This window comes from Mastomys coucha, unplaced genomic scaffold (genome assembly GCF_008632895.1).
Source record: "Mastomys coucha isolate ucsf_1 unplaced genomic scaffold, UCSF_Mcou_1 pScaffold23, whole genome shotgun sequence".
Lineage (NCBI taxonomy): Eukaryota > Metazoa > Chordata > Mammalia > Rodentia > Muridae > Mastomys > Mastomys coucha.
Window position 1 is genome coordinate 105,975,112 of NW_022196906.1, and position 16,890 is coordinate 105,992,001.

Genomic DNA, 16,890 nt, shown 5'->3' on the forward strand with positions numbered 1-16,890 from the left:
CATAGGGAGGGGTGAGCTAGGGGTGTAGCATAGTTGGTTGGTTGGTCAGGAGTGGTTACCTAGCAAGCATAAAGCCTCAGATTCAGTCCCCAGCACTGCATACACTGTGCATGGTGGTGCATACCTGGAATCCTAGTGCTTGCAAGGATATGATGGTCAGGAGTTCAAGGCCATCCTTAGCTCTGTAGGAAACTTGAGACCAGCCTGAGATACCAGGGACTTTGTCAAAAAAACAAACAAACAAACAAAAAAACAAAAACAAAAACAAAACAAAACAAAACCAAAAACCAAACCAAACCAAACAAAACAAAACTAAACTAAACTTCATCATTCTGATGACTAGGAATTCAGCAAATATAGTCGGTCTGTTTCAGTGTTGTGTGCCCGGACTGTGAAACAAACTTCATTGTCCTTGAAAGGTGGGAAACACTCCATGTGGACTGACAGCTCGGTGGCAATAAGACATGCTCATCAGCTGCTACTTTTGGATGTGGCACAAAAATAGACAGGGAAGCTAGCCAGGAGTTTCTGTGGGAGAGAAGCTGGAAGAGACTGGATAAATTTTCAGGATTCCTGGATGACTGGAGGCTGGGCCACAGTCCCAGCTTTTCATGTTCCCCTAACTGAACACCCACTGACAACGTAAAAAGCACATCTCTCACCTTTCAGGGAAGAAGAGCGTTAATGTCAGAGCCTAATGTAAGTGAGCAGAGCCTGGAACTAGGCTTCAGGTCGCCTCAAGCTCATGTTCTATGTGCTAAAAGTTTTATGAAGTTTTTGTAGTAACAGAACAAAGAAAATCACCCACCAAGGTATTCTTAATGTTGGAAGACCTAGGAAGATCAGAGGAAGTGACATGGGACCCTCTGTTGTGGGTTTTGATGCAACCTGACACTTTTAGCATTTGGGTTGATATCAGCCAAGGGTCTGTGTTGTCGCATGTGTGATGTGGGCTACACCATTTTGTACAGCTCCCATTTTGGTAGAAGCATGACAGTTCAAGTAACTACAGCAATTTGATTTCTAGAACTAAACAAATGTGCTTGACTGCTCTTCCCCAGGGACCCCCAGCAGTGGCCAGACAGGGAAGATGTTGATCAATCACCTAATGCTTTTTACAAAGGGATTATTCAGTGGTTACTGTCACTCATAGCATCTCAGGTCACACTCAGTGGAGACACCCTCTCTGCTCTATTAAATACCCCGGCTTTTGAACAGACATGTCTCCCATTCTTACCGACTGCTTTGCAGGTTTGTCCCTAAATAAAGGCCTGGACTGTGTGAAGTACCTCCTTTTCTTGTCTCTTGTTCTTTCTCACTGACCTTTCAATATGTACTTGTGAGAATTCCTGATAATCACAGGGTGTTAAGTCACACACAGAGATGGACAATGAATGCCATTCAGGGGGCCAAGGTAGCTCAAGATAACTATATTAGGTTCTGGACCTGCAACCTTCTAATATCTCTACAATCTTGAAGTTTTGATCAATCAATCAAACTTTGTTTAAGAGTCAATGTACTGCAGCTTCTTGGGGATCTTTAGTTCACATTACCTGGTTGAGGGTAGATACAGAAAGACAGGAAGGGTCAGAAATGGCCTAAAATTTGAATGTGATCTCACACTGTGATGGTTTGCATATGCCTGGCTCAGGGAGTGGCACTATTAGAAGTCTTGTTGGAGTAGGTGTGTCACTGTGGGCATGGGCTTTAATGGCCATGGAAGGCCATTAAAGGTTAGGTTCTCATAATGGCCTGGAAGCCAGTATTCTGTTTGCCTTCTGAACAAGATGTAGAGCTCTCAGCTCCTCCTGCACCATGCCTGCCTGGACACTGCCATGCTCCTGCCTTGATGATAATGGACTAAAACTCTCAACCTGTAAGCCAGCTGTGGTCATTGAGTCTGTTCACAGCAGTAAACCCTAAGACACAGACCTACAAGCAAATCACTTAGCTAGGAACATAAGCCTTAGGTAGGGGCTTGCTGGATCTGTGCGCAACTTCTGACCAAGCTGTGGACAAAAACCCAACCTACCTGAGTCACAAGGGAAGTCCCTAAAATGCCAGGGCTATGGTGCTACAGGTTTTAATCCCAGCACTTGGAAGGCAGGGGCAAGTGGATCTCTGAGTCTGAAACCAGTCTGGCGTATGGAGTAAGTTCCAGGACAGCCAGGGCTATACAGAGAAACTGCCTTAGGGTTTTATTGCTATGAAGAGACATCATGACCAAGACAACTGTTACAAAGACAAACAGACAAATAGTCCACTATCATCATGATGGGAAGTATGGCAGTGTCCAGGCAGACATGGCACTGGAGAAGGAGAAGAGGGTTCTACATCTTGATCTGAAGGCAGCCAGGAGACCTTTTCTGCAGGAAGCTAGGAGGAGGGTCTCATTCCACACACTGGGCATGGCTTGAGCATAGGAGCCCTCAAGGCCCACGTACACAGTGACACACTTCCTCTACCAAGGCTACACCTCCTCCAGTAAGGCCTCCCAGTAGTGCCAATTCCCATGGGCCAAGCATATTCAAACCACCACTTAAACCCTGTCTTGAAAAACAAAACAAACCACAAAACAAACAAACAAACACACAAAACCAAAAACAAAACAAAGTAGATCAACAAAAGAGGCCTAGAAATATTCCAAGACAGAGCAGAGACACTGGGAAGGTCATAGGAAGACACAAATCACAAATCCAGGCCAGTTAAACAATCGAATACAACAGTCATAGAATGTGGAGAGGAAGAACTCCAAGCTGTTACATCATCTAAAATGTCTCATAATTGAGGCCAGAATATAAAAGCAAGCTAAGCATGGTGGCACACACCCTATAATATCTGCACTTGCGATTTAAAAAGAAAAAAAATATTTTTGAATACAGGCCAGAATCCCTTCCACTTGAAACTGGCTTTTTCTGAAATGCACCCCTCTTTTCAAGCTCTTTCTAGACTTCTTATGTCTGCCTTACTGTTTTATTTATTGTATTAAATAAATGATCATGTTTTTCCTCTCCTGTCTCTCACTCAGCAGCTGCCAAGGCTTTTGCTCTTTTCCTCCAACTTCCCACCACCACCACCTCCACCTCACTGGAAGGAGATAACAGAGCAGGTTGTGTGTTCAGGGCAGCAGAGCCAAACAGCCAAACTGACCAGGGCAGGGCTGGGGTCTCCAAGGGCTGACTGGCCAATCAGATTCCCCCTGAGGCCCTGGCCAGCATTCAGCTGCAGCAGCTATACAAGAAAGCCCCCCCCCTTTTTTTTCCTTTCTCAAATATCAACAAAATGGTCCTTGAGGATTCTTTTAATTGAATCTGTTTCCAGATTTCCCATTAATAAGACTAAGGTATGACAAAAGAGAACCTGATTCCTGCTAACATATTTAGATATAAAGATACTTAATTCTATAATCAAATACATTAGTGAGTAAGCCAAGAGTTAAATTAGCCCATTTTAACATGAACAAACTGTGTGAATTTCAAATAGATTAAGCTCTAGAAATCACACAAAAATTTGTCTAGATAGAGGCAATTCCCTGAAATGTTGCTTGTCTAGCAAAAAGCTGTTTAAAGATATTTTGACCACTGAATAAGAGTGTATTTTAAAGTTGGAAGCATCCTTTCAGCATAAGATACTAGTTTATGTCCTGTTAGTAAGACTTAATAAAATAGGTCCTTTGTTATTGCATGCAGAGTCAACACAGACCCTCCAGTCATAGGTGTGGTGATTTCAGTGAGAAATCAGAGATGTAATGACTTCAGAGAGAAAAGGTCCCTATAGGTTCAAGAATTTGAATATGTGTTTCTCCTTTCTTGGTGCTGTTTGAGGAGATCATGGGGAGGTGCAGCCTTGCTGGAGGAAATATGTCCCTGGGTGTGATCTCTGAGAGTTTAAAGTCTTACCCTGCTTCATGTTCCATCTCTGTTTCCTGATGTGATCTCTCAGCTTCCTGTAACTGCTGTGAGAACCTCTTATTCCCTTGGAACATTAAGCTCAATGAATTCTTTCTTCTATCAGTTGTCTTCATCAAGGTGTTTTATCATAGCAATAAAAAAGCAACTAAATTTTTATTTTAAAAAGGAAATTTACAAAAACCTTTAACAAGGGTATATATATATATATATACATATATATATATATATAATGTATATATATTTTCCCTTTCACAGCTCTAATACAAGTCAATATGCATCATTTCTACATAAAAAATGTTCCTGCTAAACAAAATCATAATGATAAACAAAATTTTAATGTATATTACTTAGATTTATTTTTATCCATGTAAAAGCATTTTGGCTATTAAAGTTTTGCCTTAAAAGATTAGATAATTTTGTAAATCCTATAGCAAGAGTTTTCAATCTGTCTCAATTTCCTAAATTAGCCGAGAAAGCGTTCTTCCAGCAACAAAGCTTACAACTGACATTTCTATCCATAAACACCCACATAGCACATGACTGGACAACCTACAATCTGGCTTTCCTTTGAGTCCATTTCTCCAAACCTTTTGCATTTTACATAGCTATATTTTCAAAGGAAGGGAAAATCACAGATGATATATATATTCCAAAACTCACCCCAAAGCACTCATGTTCATTCACACACTTACTCAGGCACACTTCAACATATGACAAGGATAATCTCAAATTTCAATGTCCAGAAACAAAATATCCCAGAGATGTCTTTACTTAGTTTACTTAGTTAGATGTCTTAGTGATCATCTTAAGCATTCCAAAGACTAGTCAGCTACAACTGTCCCTAGGGCAGTTCTCACTGAGACCACAATGGCTGCACCCTGAATCAGTCAACAGAACGTAGTGGTTCCATGCAGCCCCAAACCTCCCAGTCACACAACAGACAACCCAGTAGTACAAAGCAAGTACAAACTCTCTTAAAGGATCTTCCACATTAACTCTGTTCTATGAGTGGCTAACTCTCTCTTCTGAATTTACTTCAATTGTTTGTTTGTTTGCTTATTTATTTATTTATTTATTTACTTATTTATAAGACAAAATCTCACCCTGTAGCCCCAGCTGACCGACAACTATCTACACAGCAACAGTTGGCTCCAGACTTGTAGCCATTCTTCTGCCTCTAGCTACTAGCTACTGGAATTGAGGCTTGTGCTCTGTCTTGCTCCCTTTGATTTCTGCACAAGCCCTTGAAGGAAAACCTTGAGTAACAGTGTTCCTCCTTAGATTTCTTCTCTTCCTAAGTATACTTTTCTGGTGATACTTTTTTAGTATTGTTATTAATTTTGTATCTCTGAGTAGGCTTCTTTTCCAGAGATTCTAATTGTTTTCAGAAATAGCATTGGGTTAATTTGTTTAGTCTGCCACCTCTAGAAACAAAGGCCAACAATTCCCAACTTACATTTCTTTCTTTAATAAATGATGAAAGTTAATTCTATTTATGGGGCAACATCATGGCACTGGCATCTAGTGAGGGCCTTAACCCTGCATCTTAATTTAACACAACACAAAGATAGACAGATATGTACAGAGAGGAGGAAATGCCCCCCATAAAAATGCATACTGAATTTTTTGTTTGTTTGTTTGTTTTTCGAGACAGTGTTGTTTCTCTGAGTAGCCCTGGCTGTCCTGGAACTCATTCTGTAGACCAGGCTGGCCTTGAACTCAGAAATCCACTTGCCTCTGCCTCCCAAGTGCTGAGACTAAAGGTGTGTGCCACCACTGCCCAGCTTGCATACTGAAATTTAACTGTAATTATAATACTATTAGAAATTGAAACTTTTAGGAGGAGACCAGGCCGTGAACCATTTGGTTTTCAGAATACCTTGTAAAGTGAACCATCCCCCTTGACCATGTGACTGGGGCTTTTCAAGAGCACAGCATGCCAGGTAGACCTATCTGAGACGGCCCTGGCCTGAGCTTCATGTGCACTGGACTTACTCATCTGGGTGATGAGTTCCTACAGAAACCACGAGATGGACTGGCTGTGTGATTAAGTGGCTGTGATCATTAAGCTAAAACTCATTATCTGAAGTTCTCTTATCTGCAGGCACCACTTTAGAGTCAACAGAAAGAGCGAGGTCAGGGACCTCCAGGGTTGGAGGCTATTTGAGAGGAGAATAAAAAAGATGGACGGGAGGCAGGTTTAACAAGCTTCAAAGAGCAACTAGAAAGAAGCTCATTGATTGGGTGGGTGAATGGAGGGCTCGTGGTCATGAAGGTGAACAGTGCACAAGACAGGAATATATAGCTTCAGGAAGAGAGGGAAAACAACAGAGGTGTCCAGTCAGGTGCACGGATTCACGAATCCATATGCGCATATGTATGGCCATAGTCACGTGTGTGTGTGTGTGTGTGTGTGTGTGTGTGTGTGTGTGTGTGCATTAACCAGTGACAAACACTGGTCCCGTTGTTGTGGCAAGGCCAGATGTGAGGCCAGATGTTTTCAATCTTTTGTTATAGTCTTTCATCTCAGAATGTGTTGCCATAGGAACGTGAATTCAGACAGACTTACACGGAGATGAAAGCATTTTTCCATCCAGGGCATGAGATAAAGCCTTTAAAGTTCTCCCTCTGTGAAGTTCCAAGCCACGATTCATTTATAGCCTCAAAATATCACACAGAGCAGACATAACAGGTTATGTTGAGGTTGTTACCATGAGTAAAAATCATGGGCTATGTGGTGGCGCCTACAGGCTTCACTCTGTGTGGCTTGTGTGGCTAGGCATCTATCCCATCTCCTCTTGGTAACCTCATAGCAACCGGAAGGCACAGAGTTAAATAAAGTATTTGTAGAATTTCAGTTATAATCAAGATTTTATACATCTTGAAAGTATATTTAATCAATAGTTATCACATTGCCTGAGTAACATCTGGTAAACTGTAGAAATTACTATGCTTCATGCAAGAATCGGGCCCATGCTTCATCATCTTCTTGGGAAGCTCTATCTCAGTTTTAGTAATAACTGAAGTTCAAAGATGGGAAAGATAGGAAAGAAAGAAGGAAGGAAAGAGAGAAGAAAGGAAGGAAGGAAGGAAGGAGGGAAGGAAGGAAGGAAGGAAAGTAGGAAAGAAAAAAGACAAATATGCAGGCTGTGCCTGTATTAAAGATTCAAATGACTAAATTTGAGATTATGATGAATTAAAATGTTGCATAACACAGATAAATTACCATGAGCTACTTCTAGAACATTTGAAAGCTATTCATTGTCAACCCCTATGTCTGCTCTAACATTTGTGTGACTAATAGAACTTTAAAATGTGTTCTTAGTGAACACCAGCAGCTACCAGTACAAGAGCATCTGGTACTTGGGGCAGATTTTCCACTCTGCCTGTGGCCCACCTACTTGTATGATCTGCACTAAAGGGCTTGGTAAACACCTTGACCTATGACTTTCCTTTGTTCTATATCTAATAAAGTCTCACTTACTTGCTTTTACAACAGAATATGGGACTGAGGAAACCTGGAATGGTGTGGTTTCATATTGATGCCCACATGCAGCTTGTTGAGAGTTTAATGCAATGTCTTTCTTCCTTTGGTGGGACAAAGGCTTCTGATGGCTGTGAAGTATAGTTTGGGGCAGAGGACTGTGAAAAAGAGAAAATGGGATTGCAGTAGATGCCAGACGTCAGCTGCTCCTTATACTCTCACCTTTGTGATGTGAACTGTGTATGAGAGATGCCCCTGAATTCAATCATACACATAGTCTAAGAAGGGCGGATACCCACTGTCTACCACGTGCTTCTCAAAGCTACAATGCCTCACTCTGTTCCATTTCTGGAACAGAAGACTGCCTTTGTATAATTTTCAGTGTAAGTGTGGAATTTTAAGCAATTGTTAACTTACAAGTCTTTGGCTATATATTTTGATCATAAAATATGTGATCACCTCTTATTCGAAATGCTCAGTGCCATAACTGTGATTTTAGCTTTTTATATTTCTGAAATACATTTACAGACTTTGAACATTCCAAATCCTCAAATTCAAAGTCTTTAATGATCTCAAGTTTTAGTGTAGTGTTCATCTAGGATTTTCAGATTAGGGTTGTTTGGCCTATAGTACTATTAGAAATAGCTAGTGTGTGTTTCAAATAGTCCTCCATACCAAAGTGCGAAGCACATTAATGAATATATACTTCAGGGAAAATATCACAATGTAACAGGAACCTGATTTCTCTAGCTGGGAGACAGTTGAATAAAGGCGTTTGCTCCTAGGTCAAGTGTTTTCAGTAACTGTTGCTGAGTGAAGTATGAGTAGATCAATGGGTGGTGGTTAGAATGAGTCAAGTACCAGCCACAAGTCCACCAAAATAACTCCTTGGAGTTCACATAGGAAACTATGTTAAAATCAGCAACTTTGTATCTAAGTCTCTAACCCACAATTTATTACTCTACTTGACCTCAAGCTTGGCACGCAGTCAAGTTCACTAATCTTTCATTTCTTTGTCTGTAAGACTCAGGCTCAAACCATCCCCTTCCAGGTTATTGTGAGGATTAACGTGAGTTTCTAAATGGCCTACCCATGGCTAGCACCCAGTGATCATTTGATACAGGGTTGGAATGGTGTGCCATAGAATGTTCCCCATTGGCCTGCGTGTCTGCATGCTTGGTTCCAGCTGGTGGCACTGTTCTGGAACCTGTAAGGTTCATTGGGAGGTGGAGCTTTGAGGTTTTTAGATCTAGGACCCTCTTCCTGTCTCCTAACTCTGCTTCCTGGTTGCAGATACAATATGATGAGCTGCCCCCTACTTCCACCTCCATGCCTTCTCTGCCTGATGGATTGTTTCCTTCAAACTGTGAGTCTGAATACCTTTCTTTCTTCATTTGACTCTTATTGGGTATTTGGTCATGACAAGAGAAAGCATTAAGCAATACAGTGCCTATTGTTTTGAGATATTTATTCATCAATTGGGACCCTCTATTGGTGGCATTCACACAGAGTGGCAGGTAGAAATTTGTAATGAACTCTCACACTTCTTTTCTTGTCAGCCTCCCAAGGTCAAACTCATAGCATCCTTGGAAACAAACATCTCTTCTCTTCCATCCCCATGAGTCAGTGAAGTGGAAGTTTCTGGCTATGTCAGGTGATAGAGACTCATATGGTTTTTGCTTAGGCAAGACCTATGGGAGGACACTGGATGTTTTGAGAGTATAAATAAGACTCAATGGACAGTGACTATGGTGAGCTTGCATAGCTAGCCTTGCAGAGCTTCATTGGTCTCCTGTCTTCACTGATCTTTGCTTTTTTTGAGAGAGGCACCAGCCGAGGACTTCTGGCAAAATGGCTGATTTTGGACACTCCCACTGGCTTGTTCGGATTCAGCAGATGCTTGGTGTTTCTGCTGGATCTTGCCACTGCTTCTGACTCCAGTTTGGTATCCTCACACTATTGAACCGGACCACTGGTATCCTGACAAAGAGACTAGAATTGCCTCAAAGAACTACTTCTAAACAGGTCCACATCCCCTTGTCCTATTTACCATTTTTTCCTCCCCTGCCTTTGGAGGGTGGGCTTAGACCAGTAGATTTTAAAAAAATCTAAACTTACAGGTCAGCCTCTCAGAATCTTTTCACTTGACCCCCGTCAGAGACATTCCCTGATCGGCTACCTATTCCCAAACTAACTCTCAAAGGAAGTCCTTTCGAAAGAGCATTAGCCATCTTCACAGATGCCATCCTAAACTTTCTCTTCCTGATGTCCTTCAAGTTGCCCTGCCCCTACTAAGACAATCCCTAACTTTTAAAACTGGCACTCAAAGTGATTTACAGCCTAGTCTTGCTTATTCCTTCAGACCAAGATTTTCTCTTGTATTTCTGCACAAACCTTAAGCCTAGAGGATTTTTGTCTGGCCTTAGATTGGCAGACTTCATAATGAAAAGAAATGGAAATGCAGAATGAGCTTTTTCGGGATCATCATTACCTGCAACACCTGCCTTGGTAGAAATTCACTTGTAATAAGAAGTGCTTTTCCATATGCTGGTCCATGTGTGATATTTAGCACTTAAAGTTCTCATTCACTCTGTCTCTCCCTATATCTTAAGCACCTCATCTTTTTTAGGGACTTCTCTTGGTAATAACATGCACTTATCTCTCCAACAGTTATATTGCTTTGAATGTGAAGGACAGAAACGAAGTACTGTTGTGTCTTATTTTGCTCTTCTAACACTGAACCAGCAGATCCCATTGAAAAGACTGAGAAGAAGCATCTGAGGCAGAATCGATGTTTCTCCTGTTTTACAGGCTTTTGACTGCTCCTAGAGTATATCAAGGGCTAGGGATTTGGATAACATAGTGCCCCCTCTTCCATATTGTAGGGTGGTTCTTAATCTGGAAGCCATAGTTAAGAGTATTTGTGCTAAGGAAACATCCAGATCAGCTGGCTGTTCTCAGCTTCATCACAGTGCTGTGAGGATTAATGATTCCCATCTGAGTCCTGCTAAGTAATGCTCCGGTGACCCTCAGATCCAGTAGGATGGCTGGCCAGACTGCATTGGCTACCATAGACATTTCACGGCTGTGTTCACGTCCTTCATGTGTAGACTTAGAAAATGTATCTGATCCTAACTTTCAGATGAGGGAAGGTTGGGCAGGTTAAAGAGCTGTATGTGAGCATGGCTGGCCTATGTCTAGTGTCTCAGAGACCTTGTCAGAATATCTTTCGGCTGAGCTGCTGTCCTTCAGGGAAGAGAACACAAACCTACCTGTTCATCAGCATCTTAAACTTTTCTTGGGTTTGTACTGTTTATTATTATCACAGTGGAATCTGGCTCTACAATCCCTCTGATGTCATGTCCGTCCACTGGTTCCCACTTTACTGCATGGTTTTTTGGGCTGACTTCTGTTTTATGAGTGGCCCAGTAACCCTCTATCATGGGATAGTTTAATTTGCCCTCTCCACTGCAAACTCCTCAGTAAAAGTTAGAATTTAATTCAGTATGATTCCAGAAGGTTTGTTTAGGTGCAAAGTAAATATTGTCACTGCTACATATTGTGCCTCACAATCTCAGTGATGAAGAAGATCAGATGCTTTCATTTTATCAACTTGCCTAAGTAGGGTTGAGGTCCTCCATGGTTCATCTTCTTCTAGAAGAGCTTAGTCTCATTTACACGTTCTGGGAATCAGCATTAAAAAAATAAACAGGCACAGCACGGCACCTATAATCCCATCACTGGGGAGGCAAAGCCAAGCAGATCTCTGGGGCCTGATCTGAAGAATGATACCTGAGGTTGACCTATGGCCTCCGCAAGCACAAGCGCACACATGCATATGAGCATCCCCATACACAGAAATACATACACCCCAAAGAATGAAAAAGACAGGGACCCCCATCTTTATTAGGTGCTTGGCAGAATCCTACTGTTAACAATTTTGTACAGGAGACGAGCTCGGGTTAAGTTACACCTGTGTGAATCTTGATCATGGGGAATTTTGACTTCATATTCTGATGCTCAGACACTGCTTGTCACACTGCGCTATTTCTCTCTAGGCTCACCAGTCCTCTGGTTACCTCTTCCAGGTCCTATCCTTTGAAGGGACCCTGCAGTGGGGTGGTTGACTGTCTCTTGTTCATTGAAAAAACATTGAATTTGTTCCTTTCCAAATCTTAGCAAATCCTTCAAATACATCCCCAGCCTCAGCCTGGCTTGTCTGTACTCTGCATGTAAGGTGCTTTTTGTTTATTACTCTACCCCAAACAAAAGCCTCTGTGCATTGATGGATCTGGAGCCTGTGTCAGTGATGGCTCTGGGTCCTGCGGCGCGTCACTAGCTCCTCTAGGAAGGGACTTTGGAAGGGAGATCTTCTGCCTATCTTCTATCTCATATAACATGAAAGACACAGAAATAAATGCCTCAACAGGCTATGATCTGTTTAGAAAGTGCAGGCTCGGTTTATGACCCAAGGAGAGAATATCAGAATTCATAAAATACTTACCCATTTTATTCTTGTCCACAAGTTTGTTTTTCAGAGATACAAAACAAAACAAAAACCAAACAAACCACTGCTCATATCTCTTGATTGAATGTCCTAAGGCTGATTCATAAGTACACATTTTTATGGTGTGATGCATGTTTTAATATCTTATGCCCTCTGAACACCACATTACACACACACACACACACACACACACACACACACACACATACTTGACACCCCAAAGCTAACATTATAAACTGTTTTAATGTTTAAAATTATGCCTTCTACTAAGTTCCTCTCCCTCCATTGAATAAATGAATACAGAGAAAAAAAGGAGTGAGAGAAATTTGACAGCATCAGGAGAAGAAGAGGTGACATGAATTCCTGAGCACATTTGTATTACAAAGGTAGACAGGCATGTGTTGTGTCACATATTCAGATGAGCCACCTAACCCTGCCTTCCATGCAGTGCTCACATCTGAACAAAAGAAGAAAGCCATGTGGTTGCCTTAGGTTTGTTGCATTATCCATTGTCCTTATTAAAATAAATGGAATATTTCTTTTAAGAAATTTCCTCATGTTGATATAATCATATTTCATTTTGGTTATGCACCATAGTTAAATTATGTGAGTACACATGAATGTATATGCCCCCCCACACATACACACACACACAGAGTCCCATAGATATTCATCTCAGTTCACAACAGTTTTGTTTTTGATATGGGTCTCACTATATAACCCTAGCTATCCTGGGAGTTGCTATATAAACCTGACTGGTCCTAAACTCACAGAGACTTGACTGCCTCTGCCTCCTGAGTGCTAATATTAAAGGTGTGTGACATCATACCTAGCTACTATTTTTATTACTTTCTCTCTCTATTTTCTTCTCTACACATACATAAACATTTATTTATATTTAAACACTGTGTATGTGTGTATATGCATATATATGAATATATATATATATGTGTGTGTGTGTGTGTGTGTGTGTGTGTGTGTGTGTGTGTGTGTTAAATAAACCATTTAGAATAAAGTTGGTCCAGAACCCTTGGTTTCTCTCATTTCTTTAGACGGATGTTCATGTGGACATTTACATCATCTTGTCGAAGAGAACAGTAAGGCTGTGAAGTGATGCTGCTGGAGGTTCAACTGCCAGTGCTCTTCTCTTTTGTGATATGAAAAAAAGAATTAGGAATGTGAGCATCCTTGCCTTTCAAACAAAGTCAAGCTATTAAACCAGGCTATAACACAGAGGCAGTCAAATCAAAACATGGTGATTCCTCTTCACCAAGAAAATGGTGCATGCCACGGTTTGTTTTTTTCCTTAGTGGAGCTACATGTGCTTTTTGATGCTGTTATTAATTACAAGCTGCCTGTTCTGTAAAAGGTGTGCACCCTAAGAAGCAATAATCTGAACACAAATACACAGTGATCCTTCTTGATAAAGCAAGGCATTTGGAATTTGTAGGACAGGAGAACAAGAGAGAAAGGAGTTACTTTAGAGATGCCTTTCATTTAGAACAAGAGGCTGCAACAGTTAAAACTGTTCTGCCTCTTTATTTAATCTACCTATTTTTAGGTTTTAAACTGACATAAGTAACTTCTTTGCACAAATCGGGTTGTATTATAATCATGCAAGGTATTGTAAGAAGAGAAGAGCAGAAAGGGAAGAGGAGTCATAAGGGAGGAGGCAAAGAGAGAATTAAAATAATCCACATTAGGCTAAAGAAACAGCCCAGTGAATACAGTGTTTGCCAAGCAACTGTGATCCCCCCCGCAGCCAGAGTGATCCCTAGAGTGATCCCTAGAGTGATCCCAGCAGCCAGAGTGATCCCTAGAGTGATCCCAGGAGCCATGTAAAAAGCCAGGTGCTTGGAATTACAATAATTTAGTAAAGTGCCAGCTGTAGGTCTCAGTCCTACAGAAAGAACTACAGGCAACTCAAGAAAGCTGACAGAGTGACACATAGTCTCCCCCAGGGAAGAAACAACTATTGGCTATCCAGTACCAAATAGTCAACCCTAAGAACATGCATTCAAGAAACACTGTATTTATGTTCTTAGGGGAAAAATGTACCAAAAGTTAATGAGAAAAAGAGGCCGTTAATTTGAAAAAGATCAAGTAGAGGTCCATAGGAAAGTTTGGAGCAGGAGGGGGCAAAGAGAAAGGAGAAATGATATTGTTATAATCTCAAAAATAAAAAAAGAAACTCTATTACTTAAAAGTCAGATGTGTTGACATCTGCCTGTGATCTCAGTGTTAAGGAAGTGGAGGCAGGAAGAACCCTGACTTAAGTGGGGAAGTGGGTGGAGATGTAAGAGGCTGATGCTGGGTAGAAGTGTAAAGCATGGGGGAGGGGAGAGGAGTGTAAACTGGGGGTCAGGAGGGTAAATAATACTATGAACCCGGAAAGAGCCATAGTGAAAACTACTATTTTATAAGCTTCTTAGAAATACAGACATCCCTATCATTTTTGCTTGATAACGCTGCCTAGCATTCATTTAATATTGTTTCCTACAAAATCATGGTTGTTTTGTTAACATTGCAACCATTCACCCCAACAGATTCAATCGCCTGTCAAACAGAAGCCCATGGTCAGTAACTCCCGTTTTACAGCCAGCAGAGATTTTCCAGAGTAGCTACTGAGTGTTGCCGCAGCAGTTATTGCTTTTGTGATGGCTTTTATAGAATTGCCAATACCTTATATTTTTCAAAGGAGCCTCTGTAATCCTTAGCTCCAAAGGAGAGGCTGATGCTCTAGGTGAGCATGGCTCAAATTCGACCAGTTTAGTTTAAAACACAAGAGCACAAGTTAAATAAGAAACAAGCAAACAAACAAACAAAACCCAGGTGAGTTAAATGTTAGTGGGTAACATTTTGTCGTTGCAGTGGCAGCTACAGTTAAACGTACATTTCTCAGTGCAATCTCCTTTGTCTGGTATGTCTGTTTTGAGTATTTTCTTAAAAGCAGAAATGATCACTTGGTACACTAAGAGTGTTTTGTTGTGCAGATCGTAGCAAACAAATTAGTCCTCGCTCACCAGAGTTTATTGATGTTCATTTGCTTAGTATTTGGAGTCTGCTGAAGGGCTTGTACTTTACCAATTTTTATTGATTAGTAACATTAAAATGAATAGATAAATATATAGATAATTAGAGTTGTTGCATGGGAGTTAGTGTCCCCTCAAAAGCCAGTGACTGTCAAACAAAAAGCCCAATGCAGGCATACTGTACCTCCTTTTGGTTCGTTGGCCTGGGTGGTCCAAGAAAACCCTTCCAAATATTACAGAGCAACCATTGCTCTTGGTTCCTGTCCAGACTTTATGAATAATGGGCAAGTTAAAAGTGCTAATGTAGTTTAATTTGGAAGCTGAGACATATACGGAAAGGGTGACTGAGCCAGTATACCTGAAAGATCTGAAAATACAGGATTGAGAGGGATGGGGCCTAAAGAAACCCGAGACTCATGCCAGGGAACTCTAGAGCTCCCCAGATGTTGCTCACCACATTCCAGAGCTAATGCCTGACTCAGACTATGCCAGCTTTGAATTCTCATGACCTCACCCTTGGAGCTATAAAAGGACTGCAACTGTTGCAAATAAAGAAAACAGGTGGAATGAGATCTCAGCACCAAATGTGGTATTACATGTGCCTTGTAGTGAAACATCTGAACAGGTGCCATCAGTCAGCTGAGATCCCTAAGTCCTTGACTCCAGTGTGACAGGCAGACCAGAGTCTATAGCTGTCAGACTGTCTGGCACCGGAAGCTTGATGCCAGAACTTCTCTCTAACTGGTGTATCTCTAAGGAATGCCTTGTGGTTCTGCTATTGGGCAACTCATTTGCATCCCTTCTGTTTCAAGTGCTTTACCAAGATGAGCTGTCTAACCTTCATGAAGGTAGCCTTCAAGATATGAAACAAATAGCAACCACTCCCTGTCAGCTCTAGAGAGTGTAGTACTTCAGCACTGGAAAGCATGGTGACTCTGATACAACCAAAATGTGACTGATTTTGATAAGGCCCTATATGTTTGCCTATGAATTTATATCATTGAGTAATTTTATACGTTGGAGACTAAGCTAAAATCTGAGCTTTTAAGAATAAATCACACAAGACTTGACACCACAACACTCACACACTCTACAGGAAAGAAATACATCATTTAAACGGAATTAAAGAGATACATAAAAGACACAGTAACATAACACAGTATAGTTACATAGGAGCTTGAAAGACAGACTGATTTATAATCTTTGCCTTTGGTTTTAAGCAGGATTATGAATTTTCTCAATGGTGGTCCTGTGTGTTCCTGTGAGATAGGAAGGAAGAAGGAACCACTAGTGTCAAGAATGGTTAGGATTATCATGTGAATTTTATCTTTGCTCATGTATTGGGTCAGGGTTATTGAATCTCCTCTTCACGTTTTGTGTTTATTGATTAGTATATGTTGAACCATCCTTGCGTGCCTAGAATGATCACCTTGATCAGCTTGATCAGTGTGAACTCTTTGGTGTTATGAATTTAAAGTTTCTTTTGCAGTTATAGCTTTCCTTCTTGCTCTTTTTATACTTCTTGGTGTTGGAGTAATACTTGCTTTGTAGATGAGCATGGTAGCGTTCTTTCTCTTTCTATGTCATAGAACTGTTTGAGGCACACTGATGTTAGTTTTGCTCTTGAGGTCTGGTCTTGGGCTTGTCCTCTGTTTTGCTGTATTATAGCTCTTTATCAATCTGCCTTTCGCCTGAGCTCTTCTTTGAACTTTGGTAGAGCAGATGTATCTGTAAATTCATCCATTTCTCCAAAATCATTGGAATTTTCAAGATCATCCTTAATGATACTGTAGATTTCAGTGATATCTGTTTTTATGTCTGCTATTTGTCTCTGATAATATAATTATTAATTTGGATCTCTTTTTTTCTCCTTTTGATTAGCCTGTTTAAGAGGTTGTCTATCTTGAACATTCTTAATCCCCCAAACAAGATTGTGTGTGTGTGTGTGTGTGTGTG